The sequence below is a fragment of the Saccopteryx leptura genome, chromosome 2, assembly GCF_036850995.1.
Source record: "Saccopteryx leptura isolate mSacLep1 chromosome 2, mSacLep1_pri_phased_curated, whole genome shotgun sequence".
NCBI classification, from domain to species: Eukaryota; Metazoa; Chordata; class Mammalia; order Chiroptera; family Emballonuridae; genus Saccopteryx; species Saccopteryx leptura.
In genome coordinates, this window is record NC_089504.1 from 95917827 (window position 1) to 95934631 (window position 16805).

At 38.6% G+C, this 16805-nt stretch overlaps 1 protein-coding gene across 9 annotated transcripts in view; it reads right to left on the reverse strand.

Moving 5' to 3' along the window:
* The window catches only part of AOPEP (aminopeptidase O (putative)), a 385199-nt gene extending 369021 nt beyond the window's left edge, over nt 1-16178 (reverse strand). For 8 of the 9 annotated variants that reach the window (XR_010749226.1, XR_010749227.1, XR_010749230.1 and 5 more), the window contains exon 1: nt 16095-16178. The gene's annotated coding sequence lies outside the window, so the exon portion shown is untranslated. The remainder of the gene's footprint in view (nt 1-16094) is intronic. The other variant, XM_066368343.1, reaches the window with a different exon arrangement.
* Nucleotides 16179-16805: the final 627 nt, after the last annotated feature.

The following is a 16805-nucleotide window of genomic DNA, read 5'->3' on the forward strand; positions in this document are numbered from 1 at the left end:
CTCTGCACAATTTCTCAGCGACTATTCAACATTCAGATAGCTTCAATACTAGCAATTAAGGTCCTTATCTGTAAATAACCTCAATAATTCATAAAAGCATCTACATCTCAGAGATGTAGAACTCCCCGAAAGAAAAATTATACTCAGGTATATCACCGCTGCTTTGGAGATCCAGTACACTGTTTCTCACAGAGTGATCAAAGGATCACATACCCTAAAATCAATTGGGCAGTTGCAGGCTGGTGGAAGTGTTGCTTATTGAAAATACAGATTCTTGAACCCTATGTCAGATCCACTAAATCAGGATCTCCAGGGACAGGGGCCAGTAATTCACATTTTAAATAAGATGTCTAGGTAGTTCTTATATACCATAATAGAACTTTGCATATATCAGGCCATTGCATATATAAAATACAAAAAAAATGAACAATCAAGGAATAAATACTTAAAATAAAGATGGAGGCAAGGTAAAAGCCTCTCCTCCATTCCAGTCTGGCAGAATCTAGATTCCAGTGTAGACTGCAGCCATAAACAGCAGGTACTCTCAACCTGCAAGCACAGTGTTGTTACTTGTATTGCAATATACTCTAAGAGAATGAGAGGAATGCCATCCCTACAGAAAGATTCAAGGATATGCCAGCATATCATTAGGTTTTCACTCATTCTTTCTCAACGTTGTAATTCTGCCACAATTAGGAAAAGTAGTTCTTGGCCACTTTGAATTGCTTGGACCAGTGGTTTTCAAACTTAATGTGCAGTTAGAATCACCTTCAGAACTTGTTAGAACAGCCCTGGTCGGTCGGCTCAGTGGCAGAGCGTCGGCCTGGCGTGCAGGAGTCTTGGGTTCGATTTCCGGCTAGGGCACACAAGAGAAGTAACCATCTGCTTCTCCACCCCTCCCCCTCTCCTTCCTCTCTGTCTCTTTCTTCTCCTCCCACAGCCAAGGCTCCATTGGAGCAGAGTTGGCCCAGGCGCTGAGGATGGCTCTATGGCCTCTGCCTCAGGCGCTAGAATGGCTCTGGTTGCAACAGAGCGGCGCCCAAGATGGGCAGAGCATAGCCTCCTGGTGGGCGTGCCTGGTCGGGCACATGCGGGAGTCTGTCTGACTGCCTCCCCGTTTCCAACTTCAGGAAAAAAAAAAAGAACTTGTTAGAACAGATCATGGGCTCCAAGAATTTGTATTTTTAGCCTGACCAGGTGGTGGGGCAGTGGATAGAGCGTCGGACTGGGATGCGGAGGACCCAGGTTCAAGACCCTGAGGTCGCCAGCTTGAGTGCAGGCTCATCTGGTTTGAGCAAAAGCTCACCAGCTTGGACCCAAGATCACTGACTCAAGCAAGGGATTACTCGGTCTGTGTAGGATTCTTGCTGCTCAGTATCTTCAAGAAGTTCCTATCCTTCAAAATTTGTAGTATGAGTGAGAAATTTGTCCTTTCCTGGAAACTCCAGAGACAAATACTCTTCCTATCCCTCCCCCAATCCCTGGCCTCTGTCTGACTCTACAGTACCCACTTCCTACCCTGCATGGACAAACATTCTGTCCTCTATAGAAACTATATACATAGGAAGGGCAAGAGGTCCCTCTATTTCTGTCTTAGGAAGCTCCACTTCCTTTAGAAGGAAATCAAGACAGGCTCCCACAGGTTAGCAATTTATTTGGTGATTGTTACAAGGATAGAACTGCACAGACATACTCAGCAAGGAGTATTGCATCCAGAGGCAAAATCAGTTCTAGAATAAACTCAAAGATTCTTAGAAATACAGAAATCATTAAGTTCTCGTCTTCTGTGAGAATAAATACACAGATTTCTCCATTCACAAAGGTCTAGAATTTATCCACAATAATTGGGTGCACCATTCTCTCTAAATGGCTGTCAAATCTATCTCATCAAGGTTTATATTATACTCCCAGCATCAGGTTCTAAGTACAATAATTCCTGAAGTTACAAATATCTGACTTACATACAACTTGTACTTAGAAACAGAGTGCCATAGGCAGTGGTCCCCAACCTTTTTTGAGCCACAGACTGGTTTAATGTCAGAAAATATTTTCACAGACCGGCCTTTAGGGTGGGACGGATAAATGTATCACGTGACTGAGACAATCCTCAAGAGTGAGTCTTAGACAGATGTAACGGAGAGAATCTGGTCATTTTTTTTAAAATAAAACATCATTCAGACTTAAATATAAGTAAAACGGAAATAATGTAAGTTATTTATTCTTTCTCTGCGGACCGGTACCAAATGGCCCACGGACCGGTATCAGTCCGCGGCCCGGGGGTTGGGGACCACTTCCATAAGGGTTATTGGTAATCAACAGTAGTTGGACATCAGTGAAAATGATATCATAGACTTACTCGACTCCCATGGCAAAGTACTAAACAGTGAAAACCTTATGGAACTAGAGCAACAGATGACAGTGTTTAGGGAAGAAAACAGGGACCTAGAAAATCCAGAACTAAAAAAGATTTTTACAAAAGAGTTAGCTGATGCTTTTCATCTCATTAAAGCAGGAATGGCAAAGTTAGAGGACCAAGATCCTGACACAGAGAGGTTCACCAAAGTTTACTGTACCCGAAGCATAAGATGCTACAGGGCCATTTATGATGATAAAAGAAAAGTTCTTAATACCTTGATGCCAACTTCAAGAAACTGATCCCAGCAGCAGAATCAAACCCTGACTATTTAACAATAGTCCTATCCTCTCCAACAAGTCTGTCATCTTCTGTATCATTCAGGATTGCTTAAAGTTGTATTCGAAAATGTTTAAGTATTGTATTTATATGCACAAAAAAGTAAAAATAAACAGTATGTTAAGACAAACATCTGGTAACTATGTAAACACAAAAAATTAAAATCAATTATATAAAAAAGACAAACATCTGGCCCTGGCCAGTTGGCTCAGTGGTAGAGTATCAGCCTGGCATGTGGATGTCCTGGGTTTGATTCTCAGTCAGGGCACACAGCAGAAGCGACCATCTGTTTTCCACCCCTCCCACTCCCCACCTTCTGCAGCCATGGCTTGATTGGTTCCAACGAGTTGGAGCCTCCAACTCTGGCACTGAAAATTGTTCGGTTGCACAGCAATGGCCCTAGATGAGCAGAGCATCACCCTGTAGGGGGCTTGCCAGGTGGATCCTGGTGGGGTGCATGTGGAAGTCTATCTCTCTGTCTCCCCTCCTCTCACTTAAAAAAAGACAAACATCTGTCTAAGTTGCATTTAATAGGTAAATGTACCTGTTTCAACTTCATACAAATTCAACTTAAGAACAAACATACAGAACCTACCTCATTCATAACCCAGGAACTTCTTATAGTTAACTGAATATGTCTAGAGTTCATCCTTCCCAAGGAAAGATGTTTCAACAAATTCACAGAAATTGAAAAGCATTTGGAAGCAAAACAGACAAAGGCATTTGATATAACTTAAATATCTTCAGAAGATCTTCTGGAGCTTAATTTTCTTTGAAATTTGCACATATAACTGACAATTTGGGAACCATGTTAATTAGAAACTTTTAAAAGTAAAGTTACATAGTTTTTCTCTGAGATTTTTCTAAGAAAAAAATATAAACCCAGAGAACATACACAGAACTACACTGGTAAGGAAGGATATTTTTAAAGTGTTAATCATAAGCTGTTTAAATATTGCAAATATAGCATAACATTAAAAATTTACCATGTAGTGTAAAATATATGACTTTCTGAAATTATTGCAAGAAAATGACTAAATATTGCATGTACCATGGTATTTCCGGAACCTAAAACACTTATATTAGAAAAGATTTAAGCCATGTTCCAAATCAAAAAAATTTCTTATAAACAATAGTCAAGGTCCCTGGGTATCCATGTGCTCCAACGCAAACACTGAAGAATCCCAGATTTGTCTAAGTCAGTGATGGCGAACCTTTTTATAAAAACTGCCCACTTTTGCAGTGCTGGTCAACCAATCGTGGAGCTGTTTGGTTGCTCTGCTACCGCCCACCATGAAAGCTGGAACACCCACTGGGTGGGAGGGACCAGGTTGACCAACACTGCAAAAGTGGGTGGTTTTTATAAAAAAGTTCCCCATCACAGATCTAAGTACTGAGAGTGGCTGCAGACTGAACACACAAATTGTTTAGTGTCATCTGCCATTAGAGAGTGACTGATGGGATCTGCTGCAGCTGCTTTTTAACATGCAACTTTCTCTGACAAAATGCTGTCTTCTGGCATACTTTCATATTTAGTATGAATATCCACTTTCATGGTTGGGAAAGAGCAACGCGTTTCTCCTTTGAAGTGCTAGATCCTAAATGCCAAAACAAATCAGGTCAATATGAGGAACTGGTTATCACTCTTTACTGAGGTAATAAATTAATCTTTTTCTTAAAAATCCTCATACTTAAGTATGGAAATAAGGTTATAAAATACCATTGTTAATCATCAATAGGGAATTTAGCTACCACAGGGTATTCCTTGATAGAAGCCACTTTTTTTCTCTTAGAAATTAAAGTTAATGGATGACACTGATCAATAAAAGTACATAGGTTTTATGGGAATATCTCTATAGCATTTGAACTATTGATTGTGTTGTGTGCCCATCACCCAAAGTCAAATCATTTTCTGGTACCATGTATTTGTCCCTCCCCCACATCCTCCTCGCCCTGGTAACCATTTCAGTTTTATCCATGTCCATGAGTCTCATTTTTATATCCCAGCTATGTGTGAAATCATAGAGTTGTTAGCTTCTTCTGATTTACTTATTTCACTCAGAATTTTTTAAAGGTCCATCCATGTTGTCATAAATAGAAATATGTCATTTCTATGGCCAAGTAGTATTCCATTGTATATATGTACCACATCTTCTTTATCCAATCCTCAATCAAGGAACACTTTAGTTTTCCATGCCTTGGCCACTGTGAGTAATGCTGTGATGAACATGGGGGTGCATGTGTCTTTGTGTACCAATGTTTTCAAATTTGAGGGGTAGATACCCAACAGAGGGATTGCTAGGACATATGGTAATTCTATTCTTAATTTTTTGAGAAACGTCCATACCGTTTTCCACGGTAGCTCTACCAGTTTACATTCCCACCAGTAGGGAAAGAGTTTTTCCCACAACCTCTTCAACACTTGTTATTTTACCTGTCCTGTTGATAACAGCCAATATAACAGGTGTGGTTTTTATTTGAATTTCTCTAATAGCTAGTGAAAATGAGCATCTTTCATATATCTGTTGGCCATTTGTATGTCTTGGGAGAAGTGCCCATTCAGGTCCTCCCACCATTTTTTAATTGGATTGTTTGCTTGTTTATTGTTGAACTTTATGAGTTCTTTATATATTTTGGATATTAACCCCTTATCATACCTGTTCTGAATATCATCTCCCATTTGGTTGGCTGCATTTTTGTTTTGTTGTTGGTTTCTTTTGCTGTGCAGAAGCTTTTTACTTTGATATAGTACCATTGATTTATTCTTGCCTTTACTTCCCATGCCTTTGGGGTCAAATTCATAAAATGTTCTCTATAGCCAAGGTCCAAAGGTTTAGCACCTATGTTTTCTTCTACATAATTTGTTTCGGATCTTATATTTAGCTCTTTGTTCCATTTTGAATTAATTTTTGTGCATGGGGACAAACTGTAGTCAAGTTTCATTCTTTTGCATGTGGCTTTCCAATTTTCTCAGCATCGTTTATTGAAGAGGCTTCCTTTTCTCCACTGTGTGTTTTTGGCTCCTTTATGAAAGATGATTTGCCCATACTTGTAGCTTTATTTCTGGGGTCTCGATTCTGTTCCATTGGTCTGTATGTCTTGTTTTTCTGCTAATACTATGCTGTTTTGATTATCATTGCTCTACAGTATAATTTGAAATCAGGTAGTGTGATACCTCTGGCTCCATTCTTTTTTCTCAGGATTGGTTTGGCTATTTGGGATTTTTTTATGGCTCCATACAAACCTGGTGATTTTATATTCCATTTCTTTGAAAAATGACATTGGAATTTTAGTGGGGATTGCACTAGGTTCTATATTGCTTTAGATAGTATGGCAATTTTAACTACCCTGCTCACAAAAATTAGGGGATCAGGGAACTTGCAGATTCTCCAGTACTTTCAGCCTTTTGTACAGTGCATTTTCACCCATGAAATAAAACTTGGTTTTGCATCTCACTTGCATAATCGAACAACTTTCTTTGACTTGTCGTTTGCTTTTCTGGTGTTCTTGTTTAATAAAAAAAAAAATCAAATGCTTTTTTTATCACTTCATATTCATTTTGAAACATCCCCTAACTTTTGTGAGTAGTATATGTTGATTCTTCCAATCCATGAACTTGGAATATTTTTCCATTTCCTGTGTCTTTTTCAATTTCTTCCAATAATGCTTTGTAGTTTTCAGTATATAGGTCCTTCACAGCCTTTGTTTTATTCCCAGGTATTTTAGTTTTTGTTCAATTGTAAAAGGAATTTTTAAAATTTATTTTCTGAAGTTTCATTGTTGACATATAGACTTTTATATATTGATTTTGTATTCTGCAACTTTATTGTATTTGTTTATTGTTTCTAAAAGCTTTTCAGTGAAGTCTTTGGGGTTTTCTATATGCAGGAACAGGTTACCTGCAAAAAATATCTTTACTTTTCTTTCTTTCTCTTGCCTGATTGCTCTGGCTAAGACTTCCAGTACTATGTTGAATAAAAGTGATGAGAGTAGGCAGCCTTGTCTTCTCCCTGATTTTAGAGGCAAAGATTTCAGATTTTCACCATTTAGTATGGTATTGGCTAATGGTTTGTTATATACAGCCTTTATTATATTGAGGTATTTTCCTTCTATACCCACTTTATTGAGTGTTTTAAACATAAAATGGCTATTGTATCTTATCAAATGTCTCTTCTGCATCTATTGATAGAATCATATGGTTTTTGTCCTGTGTTTTGTTGATGTGGTGTATTACATTGATTGACCTATATATGTTGAACTATCCTTGTGCTACTGGAATGAATCCCACTTGACCCTGAAATATTATTTTTTTAATGTATTGTTGTATTCAACTTGCTAGTATTTTGTGTAGGAATGTTGCATCTGTATTCATTAGAGATACTGGTCCATAGTTTTCCTTTTTTGTGTTGTCCTTGCCAGGTTCTGGTATCATGGTTATGTTGGTCTCATAAAATGTGTTTGGGAGTACTGTGTTTTCTTCTATTTTTTGGAAGACTTTGAGAACAATAGGTACCAAATCTTCTTTGAATGTTTGGTAGAATTCACTAGGGTAGCCATTTGGAGGAGGTTTTTGGTAGTTGTTTCTATTTCCTCCCTGCTTATAGGTCTATTTAGGTTTTCCACTTCTTTGTGTCTCAGGCTAGGAAGATTGAATAGTTCTTACTCATTGAATAGGAACTTACTCATTTTTTCTAGATAGTTGAGTTTGGTTACATACAATCTCTCATAGTATTTTAGTATGATCCTTTGTATATCCATCATGTCTGTGGTAATTTCTCCTCTTTCATTTTGGATTTTGTTTATGAATCATTTCTCTTTTTTCCTTAGTAAATCTATCCAAGGATTTGTTGATGTTATTAATCTTTTCAAAGAACCAACTCTGTTGTATTAATTTTTTCTATAGTCTTTTTGTTCTCTATTTCATTTAATTCTTCTCTAATTTTTACTATTTATTTTGTTCTGCTTTGGGTTACCTTTGTTTTTTTTCCTACTTCTTTAAGATGTGATGTTAGATTGTTTACTCGGGATCTCTCTTGTTTCCTGATATAAGGCTGTAATGACATAAACTTCCCTCTTATTACTGCTTTCGCAGCATCCCAGAAGTTTTGATACGTTGTGTTGTCATTCTCCACTTGTACATATCTTTTGATTTCTGCTTTTATTTCTCCTTTGATCCAGTCATTTTTTAAAAGTATGTTTAATGTCCACATTTTTGTGAGTTTCATTACTTCTTTTTGCAGTTGAATTCTAATTTCAAAACCTTATGGTCAGAGAATATACTTGGTATAATTTCAATCTTTTTAAATTTGTTAAGGTTAGTTTTGTGGCCCAACACATGGTGTATCCTTGAGAATATTCCATGCACACTGGGAAAGAATGTATCATCTGATGTTCTGGGATGAAATGTTCTGTAAATGTCTTTTCTGTCCATTCGGTCTAGTGTTTCATTTAAAGACAATATTTCTTTATTGATTTTCTGTTTGAATGATCTATCTAAAGCCATCAGTGGTATGTAGAGATATCCAAATAGGATAGTGCTTTTATCTATTTTGTTGTTGTTGTTGGGTTTTTGTTTTTTTGTTCTGTTAGGATGTCTTATATATACTGCTCACAAAAATTAGGGGATATTTTATCTCTTCATATTCATTTTGAAATATCCCCTAATTTTTGTGAGCAGTATATTTTGGTGCTCCCTGATTCAGTGCATATATATTAAAATCTATGACATCTTCTTGATATAGTGTGCCATTTATCATTATGAAATATCCATTTCAGTCTAATTACCTTTGTTGTCTTTAAGTCAGTATTGTCAGATATTAGTATGGCTACATCTGCTTTTATTTGGGTATTATTTGCTTGGAGAATCGTTTTCTAACCTTTCACTTTGAGTTTACTTTTGAACCTGCAGCTTACATGTGTCTCCTGAAGGCAGCATATGGTTGGGTTTGCTTTTGACCCAATCTGCTAATCTGTGCCTCTTTATTGATGAGTTCAGTGCATTACATTTAGGGTAATTATTGATGCGTAAGTATTTTCTATAGCCATTTTATGTTTGTTTTCCGATAGCTCTGTGTCTTCTTTGGTTCTTTTCCTTTGTGTTTCTGTCAGTTGTTTTGCTTGTTGGTATTCCATGCTTCTTTCCTATATTCTTTTTTTAAGCTATGTATTTGTTTGTTTTTTTTCCAGGGGTGATTTAACATTAGGTTTTCAACAAAAAAAGTTTCATATATACAAGAGTCTTTTGTCTTATGAGTGCTTTTGCACTCCATCCTCCTTTGTTACTTCAGACCTTTATCCTCTCTCTTTTTATATTTTCTTTTTTTTAGTCACAGATTATCCTTGTTTATACTGTAACTTTGTTGGAGCTTTTACTTGTAGTTTTATGTTGTTTTGTATCCTCAGTGCAACTTTCCACATTACCAGGCAGGCTACCATTTATGTCTCTCTCTCTCTCTCTCTGTCACTCCCTCAACTGTTATGTTTTCCTCTTAGTGACTATTTTAAATTTCTAGCTCTCCCCTCAATCCCCACCCTACCAAATCAATACTCCATATTAGTGAATTTACCTACTTCACTTAAGACAGTGGTCCCCAACCCCCAGGCCACAGACCAGTACCGGTCCGTGGGTCATTTGGTATCAGTCCACAGAGGAAGAATAAATAACTTACACTATTTCTGTTTTATTTATATTTAAGTCTGAACAATGTTTTATTTTTTTTAAATGACCAGATTCCCTCTGTTACATCCATCTAAGACTCACTCTTTTTTTTTTTTTTTTGTATTTCTCTGAAGCTGGAAATGGGGAGAGACAGTCAGACAGACTTCCGCATGCGCCCAACTGGGATCCACCCGGCATGCCCACCAGGGGGCGATGCTCTGCCCCTCTGGGGGGGTCGCTCTGCCGCGACCAGAGCCACTCCAGCGCCTGGGGCAGAGGCCAAGGAGCCATCCCCAGCGCCCGGGCCATCTTTGCTCCAATGGAGCCTCGGCTGTGGGAGGGGAAGAGAGAGACAGAGAGGAAGGAGGGGGTGGGGTGGAGAAGCAAATGGGCGCCTCTCCTATGTGCCCTGGCCGGGAATCGAACCCGGGTAAGACTCACTCTTGACGCTTATCTTGGTCATGTGATACATTTATCCGTCCCACCCTAAAGGCCGGTCCGTGGCCCAAAAAAGGTTGGGACCACTGACTTAAGACATTTTGCTACCATCAGACAAAAACTTCCACATATTCTTTCCCCATCCTATAAATTTATGTATATTTACCTTTCTCCCTAACCCTTCTGGGAGAGTAAAAGTGTCCCTCCTGTCCCAGCATTCCTTGATCATCACCTTTGTTCATCTCTTGCTGGCCTCCACTGGGACCTTACTTCATCAACCATCTAGCCCACTAAGTCCTCTACGTCAACTTCTTCCTCTTTATCAGCTCCTTTCACCTCAGAAATAAGTGTGTATCCCAATCTCTTCTTAGGGGGAAAACACAAATGAACAAAAATCTTTCCCTACTTCCACTTCTTCCTCTAACTCTTTTCTCTCTCCTCACAGTCAAATTCTTTAAAAGAACTATCTTCACTTTTTATTCCCATTACTCCATCTCCCTTCAGTCCACTACTCACTGTTCACATCCCTACTGTGCCACTAAAACTCCACAGTTAGGAGGCAAATGACTTCCTAGTTATCGACTCCATTGGGTTCTTTGAGCCTTATTTTTGGAGCATTAACACAAATTACCATGCCCTCCTTATATTTTTCTCCTTTTTTGGTATTTGCAATATCATTCTTTCCTCTGTGTCTTCCTACTTCTTTGGCCCTTCCTTCTCCAACTTCTTAAATGTTAGTGTGTTCTGTAGCTCTACCTTCAATCTGTCTCATTTATCTGTTAAATCTATGTTCAGTCCATTTCAAATTCATATACCCCGTCCCGATCTCTTCTAAGTTTTTCTAGTGAATGACAGTACCATCTACCCAGTTACCCAGCAGAATCTTGGAGATCATCCCAGATTTCTTCCCTTCACCTGCACATAATTGCAAAGTTCTATCAATTTAAAATAAGCTCCTCTTGGATCTATCAGATCTGGTCATTCTCTCTACAACCTATCTAATTCAAGTCATTAGCTCTTACCCAGATCATACTATTATAAGAAGATGATAATTAAGTTAAAAATTTGGGATTCCCGTCTTACAAATAAGGATGCTACCCAAATATGAGGTATAATTAAAAAGAACATAACATTGGTATTTGTTTCTTTTTAAGAACTATAACACTGCATGAAAATATGCAAATCATTTAATCATCCCAGGCTTCAGACTGAAACTGCTGAATGAAGAGTAAAAGAGATATATCAAAGGGTCCTTTCAATACTAACGTTCATTCCATAGTTCTATTTCTACCAGACATTACTCAAACAGTTCATACCTCCAAACATGCACCATACTTGCTACAAATATGAGATAGTATTGGTGCCAAAAGAAACAGACTGATATGTCTCCTTTGCTGCCAAAATATATCAAGCATATCCTGATTCTCATCAGTTTCAAAAACTAAACCTTCAGTTTCAAGTGTCAAAGAAATAAAATGTAAGCAAAAAAAAAAGCCAAGAAAAAAAAAATCACAATGAAATTATGTATACAAAAATTATATTTCAAAGTTTCTTAGAAAATCAAATGACACAGAGTAATGAGGTAGCAACAAAATGAGTGTTCCATAAACTATTGTGACAGCAACATCAAGCTCTTTCTACCCACAGAACAGCTGTATGGGACTTGTACTATATTCTAAAGTCAAACACTCACACAATATATGTGCAAATGAGATCATAAAAGTTTCAGGATCGGTTTTTCAAATACAAGGCTCTCAGAGAAAGATAATATGAACTCAGCTGTGAAAATGCAGCCTGAATTCCATTAATACATTATCACCCCAACCAAATGAGAGACACCTGTTACCCTTTCGACAGTTGGGTTCAACTGCTCTTCCACTGTCAACTAAACTCAGAAGTAATGTTATTTTTAAAGGTTATATGAAGGGAGAGGACAGAGGAAAAGTGTGGCAGGGAAAACAATTTACTTTGCAAAGCTGTTATTGATATAAGGGTCAACTCGAAATTTAGGAAAATCAACTCTGGAACAATATAGCCTGGATTCAAACCCCAATTTCACCACCTACCAGCCTCTTAATTTTAACAACTACAGTAATTTTATTTCTCGGTGCCTCAGTTTCTTCATCCGTAAAACAGAACAATTATAGTACCTACTTTGTAGGGAAAGAGCTTAGAACAATGCCTGACACACTGTAAACACTATAGAAATACTAGGTAATGTTATCATTATTGTTTTTTTCCTTACTATTTTTAGACTAGCCTGGCCTGTGGTGGCGCAGTGGATAAACCTTCGGCCTGGAATGCCAAGGTTGCTGGTTCGAAACCCTGGGCTTCCCTGGTCAAGGCACATACAACAAGCAAGCAATGAACAGCTAACATGAAGCAACTATGAGTTGATACTTCCCATTCCATGCTCCCCTTTCTCTCCTGTCTCTGTAAAAACCAATAAATAAAGTATTTTTTTTTAGACTAAATATTAAGTGAGAAGCAAAATAACACTATAATGTATGCTCAAGCTCCAATTTAATCTTGTTATCAGGTATTTTGTTCATAGTTAAAAAACAATGTTAATCCAGTTTATACTCCATTCCTATCTTTCAGTAGCTCACAGTAAAATCAAATCACCTAGTATTAAGTTCATACCACATGCAATGAGAAGTATAAAAAGTTAAAATTCATACAAAAACAGACACATAGTTAAATGGAACCAAACAGAGAGCCCAGAAACAAACCCACATATATATAATCAATTATCTATGACAAAGGAGCCAAGAATATACAATGGGGAAAGGACAGTTCCTTCAATAAATGATGCTAGGAAAATTGGACAGCCACATGTAAAAGAATGAAACTGGAGCAATCCTGAAATTGGTACATACTTACAAATTTCATAAGGAACACTATTTCACTTTGTTGATAAAGTCCTCTTTTTTTTTTTATAGCTCCGCGAAAGGAGAGAGAAAAGAACTATACTGAGAGAGATGCTTTTATGAATGACCTATGCATAATGGTGGTTTTATAACGAGGTACATATCCACATAGAATCATGATAACACAAGTGCAAAAGTATACCTGTGTAGAGCACCATAAATGGATGTGGAAACAACTGATATTATGCAACTCAAAAGTAGAAAGCATTTCCATGCATTGGTAAACCATAATTTAAACCACTGAAATATTCCCCAAATTCAAAACAGAATTAAAACTCCATTATTTTGATACTTTAATAAAGTGAAATATATTTGAAATATCCACTCCAAACCTCCCAGGAAAAAGGCATATTGCAGTACAAATACAATAAAAGTCAACTTAATAAATTAACATTTCCTAAAATCGCTTAGGATAAGAAATTCTAATTAGGATAATTTAATTCTCTAATAAACTAGTAATTACCACATAGCAAATATCATTCAAGGAACAATTGTCAAAGAAGCAGAATACAATTTTGAAAGAACCTAACGTCAAAACCAGACTAACAATACCAGGGTGGGGCAAAAGTAGGTTTACAGTTGTTCATATGTAAAATAATAAAATAAATAATCAATAATAATACAAGAATAAACCCTTTATTTTAGCAAGGGAGACAGAGAGATGAAGAGAGGGACAGATAGGGACAAACAGGAAGGGAGAGAGATGAGAAACATCAATTCTTCATTGCAGCACCTTAGTTGTTCACTGACTGCTTTCTCATATTTGTCTTGATGGGGGGGCTCCAGCCAAGCCAGTGACCTTGGGCTTCAAGCCAGATGAGCCAAAACTCAAGCTGGAGACTTCGGGGTTTTGAACCTGGGTTCTTTTCATCCCAGGCTAAGCCTCTATACTGTGCCACTGCCTGGACAGGCAAGAATACACTCTTATTTTGCATACTCACAACTGTAAACCTACTTTTGCCCCACCCTGTATTAGCTAACACTTATATGACTCTTAAAATAAGCCTGGTTTGTTCTAAGCTCTTTACATATACTAACTCGTTTTATGCTCACAACAATCTTCTAAGAAAAGCATTATTATTGTTATTTCACAAATAAGGAAATTGAGGTGTAGAGGGGTCAACTACCTTGCCCGGCCCACTGTCTTGCTATATACATGGTTAAGCTGGCATTGAATTCTGGAAATGTGGTTCCCCAGTCCTTGCTTTTAATTGCAGTGGTTTACTATCTCTTGGTGACATTAAGGAGCAGACAACATCAAGTACAGGCAAACTCAAAATACAAAACAGTTTGGGGTCAAACATAATAAAACCTTTGAGAAAATCATATTACAACAGAGGACGATAAAGACATTCATAATGACTGCTCTAAAACATAGGGAAAATTAAAATGTTTAGCAAACTTAAGTGTTTAAGAAGGAATTGTTTAGTACACTTGAAATTTCTCCATCCAAAACAGTCAAAATATAATTTTCATTTCTAAAGGGGTAAAGCTTTCAACTATTGAAAATTAATCATTCCCTGAGGGCGCTCCAAGCAGAAGGTTTGGTTGGACTGAGCAACCTGATTTGCGATTTATCTCATTCTTAAGGATGGGGTGAGTGAGTGAGTGTGTGTGTGTGGGTGTATGTGTGTGTGTGTGTGTGGGTGTGTGTGTGTGTGTGTGTGTGTGTGTGTAGGGGGAATCATAAATTAGGCTTTCCAGGTCTTAATTCCCGGTATGAGAAGTTAATACTAAGATATTATAAAGTGTTAAATAATTTGGAGAGATCAGTGAACAAACTCACCAAATCACGTGACTATTATAGAAAGGTTAGACTTTGATCCTCAACAGTAATTATTTTTTAAGTACCTTTTATTTTTAACAACAAAAACAATACTTTGAAAAAAAAGCTCTGGCCTGACCAGGCAGTGGCACAGTGGATAGAGTGTGGGACTAGGATGCAGAGGACCCAGGTTTGAAACCCTGAGGTTGCCGGCTTGAGCAAGGGGTCACTCGGTCTGCTGCAATCCCCCAGTCAAGGCACATATGAGAAAGCAACCAATGAACAACTAAGTTGCCACAGGAAGAACTGATGCTTCTCATCTCTCTCCCTTCATGTCTGTATGTCCCTGTTTGTCCCTCTCTCTGTCTCTGTCACAAAAAAAAACAAAAAAAACAAAACTCTTAAGTCATACACGATCCTGAACTTAAAGCCTGAGTCCACAATTTAGTTACTATGATTATTTGGCAAGTTACTTCTACATAACTGAGTCTCTGTTTCCTTTTCTGTAAATTGAGGATAATAATTCCTAAGTTGTATGAGCTAAGGAGAAAACCCATGCAAAGTGTAGAACACTATCCCTGGGATATAGCAGATCGTCAACAATGAGTGACAACTGCTATTCTCTAAACTTAGTCTTTTTTTGTTTCCCAAATATAAGAACCAAATCTTACTAATTAGAAAGTCATTTGGAAGGCTTCACAGAGTTGTATGAAGTACAATATGCCCTATTCAAAAATTGAACGTACTAAAAGCCCAAGAAAATACAAAATCATATCATCAATGAGATAAGATTACAGAATCCTTCTACTCCCATAACTATTCTGGTTGGTTTTGTAATAATCTGTATTCTTTTGTAATCAGCAAAAGAATCCTATTGTTTTTGCAGTCTAAATATCTCTACTGGGGTTCTGTCACTTATTTTGATGGTTACCTTTACAAGGCTAATTGTCATCATTGCTTGGACATCAAAAAGAAATTCAGAAACAATGAGGAGTATTTTTTAATGAAATGCTATAACTGTTCCGTCCTTATCAACAGGTGACTGGATCCCATGTTGATCATTTATTATAGCAACAGATTTTCACAGTGTTGCGCCACCCCCTCACCCAACAAATACATGCATTATTGAGCAAAACTCCTGACTGACAGAGAACAAATGCTCTCGAGGCACACCAAAGTCAAACCTTGGTGCTCTCGGTAAGCATCTTGGGGAGAGGGGCGGGGTGGTGCTGGACGGGTTTCGCTGCAAGTGGAAATGAACACAATTGGAAACTGTCTTGTCTCCTGCGACAAGATTGGAGGGACCAATGAGCGCAGAGGCTGGCCCTGGCGGGGAGAGAAAGCAGGTGGCCAATGCAGGCTGAGAAAGGTCTGTGCCACCCGGGAGAGGGTCAAAGCTCATCGCCACACTGAGAGCGGAGACGGAGAAGTGGCCGCTCATTCTCCAGGAATCTGGGACGAATGAGAGAGAATGGAAGACCCCGAAACCGAAGAAAGATGAGAGGAGGGCGGGCTTCCGGTCGCCTTCGGAACGGAACAACACCGTCCCCGCCGCCATCCCGGCGCGGGAGACGAAGAAAACAGGGACCCAACAGGGAGCGCACAGGTTACCTGTCTCAGCTGCCTGCCCAACGGTCTCCACTTCCGCAGACTCAGGGTTACTACGGGCTACCGGGGCACGCGCCCAGTGACGTCATCCACGTGCGCCGCGGCCGCTGTAGGCCTGTTCTGTCCCCTGGGGAAGAAGAGCTGTCTGGGCCGCCGGGGTGGGGGCAGTTTGCGCAGGCGCGGATAGGGACTACGTGACCGGCTTCGCAGGTTTGGGTTCCCCAGGGTTTCCCTGTTACCCAGCAATTACTTATAACTGCAAAATCGTCTTGGCCCTTAAGAAAAAAAGTTTTTCAAATACAAAAGTGCACTTTTTATTCCGTTTTTTAAACTACATTTCTGCTGTATATGACTATTGTTTACATATTCATTTCACCACAACTTATTCAAGTACTGCTGTGCACCAGGCGAGCACCAGTACAGAACCTGGCATAAGAGGTGAACAGAGCAGACTCTGTGACTGGCCTCGGGGAGTTTACTTTCTATTTGAGAAAACAAACACTGAGTGTCTCAACAAAAAGTATGTCCTCTACATATCCTAAGTGTGTGGAAGAAAGATAAGTCACTGAAAAGCGAAAGGAGAGAGAGGACCCTTCAGTTTGAGATGTCGAAGATGTGCCTGCTCTCTGGGGAGGAGAAAAGAAGTCGGCTCTGTAAAGACCTGGAGGATCAGGAGCTAAGAGAAGATTCTGCATGTTCGAAAGTTATGGGGAG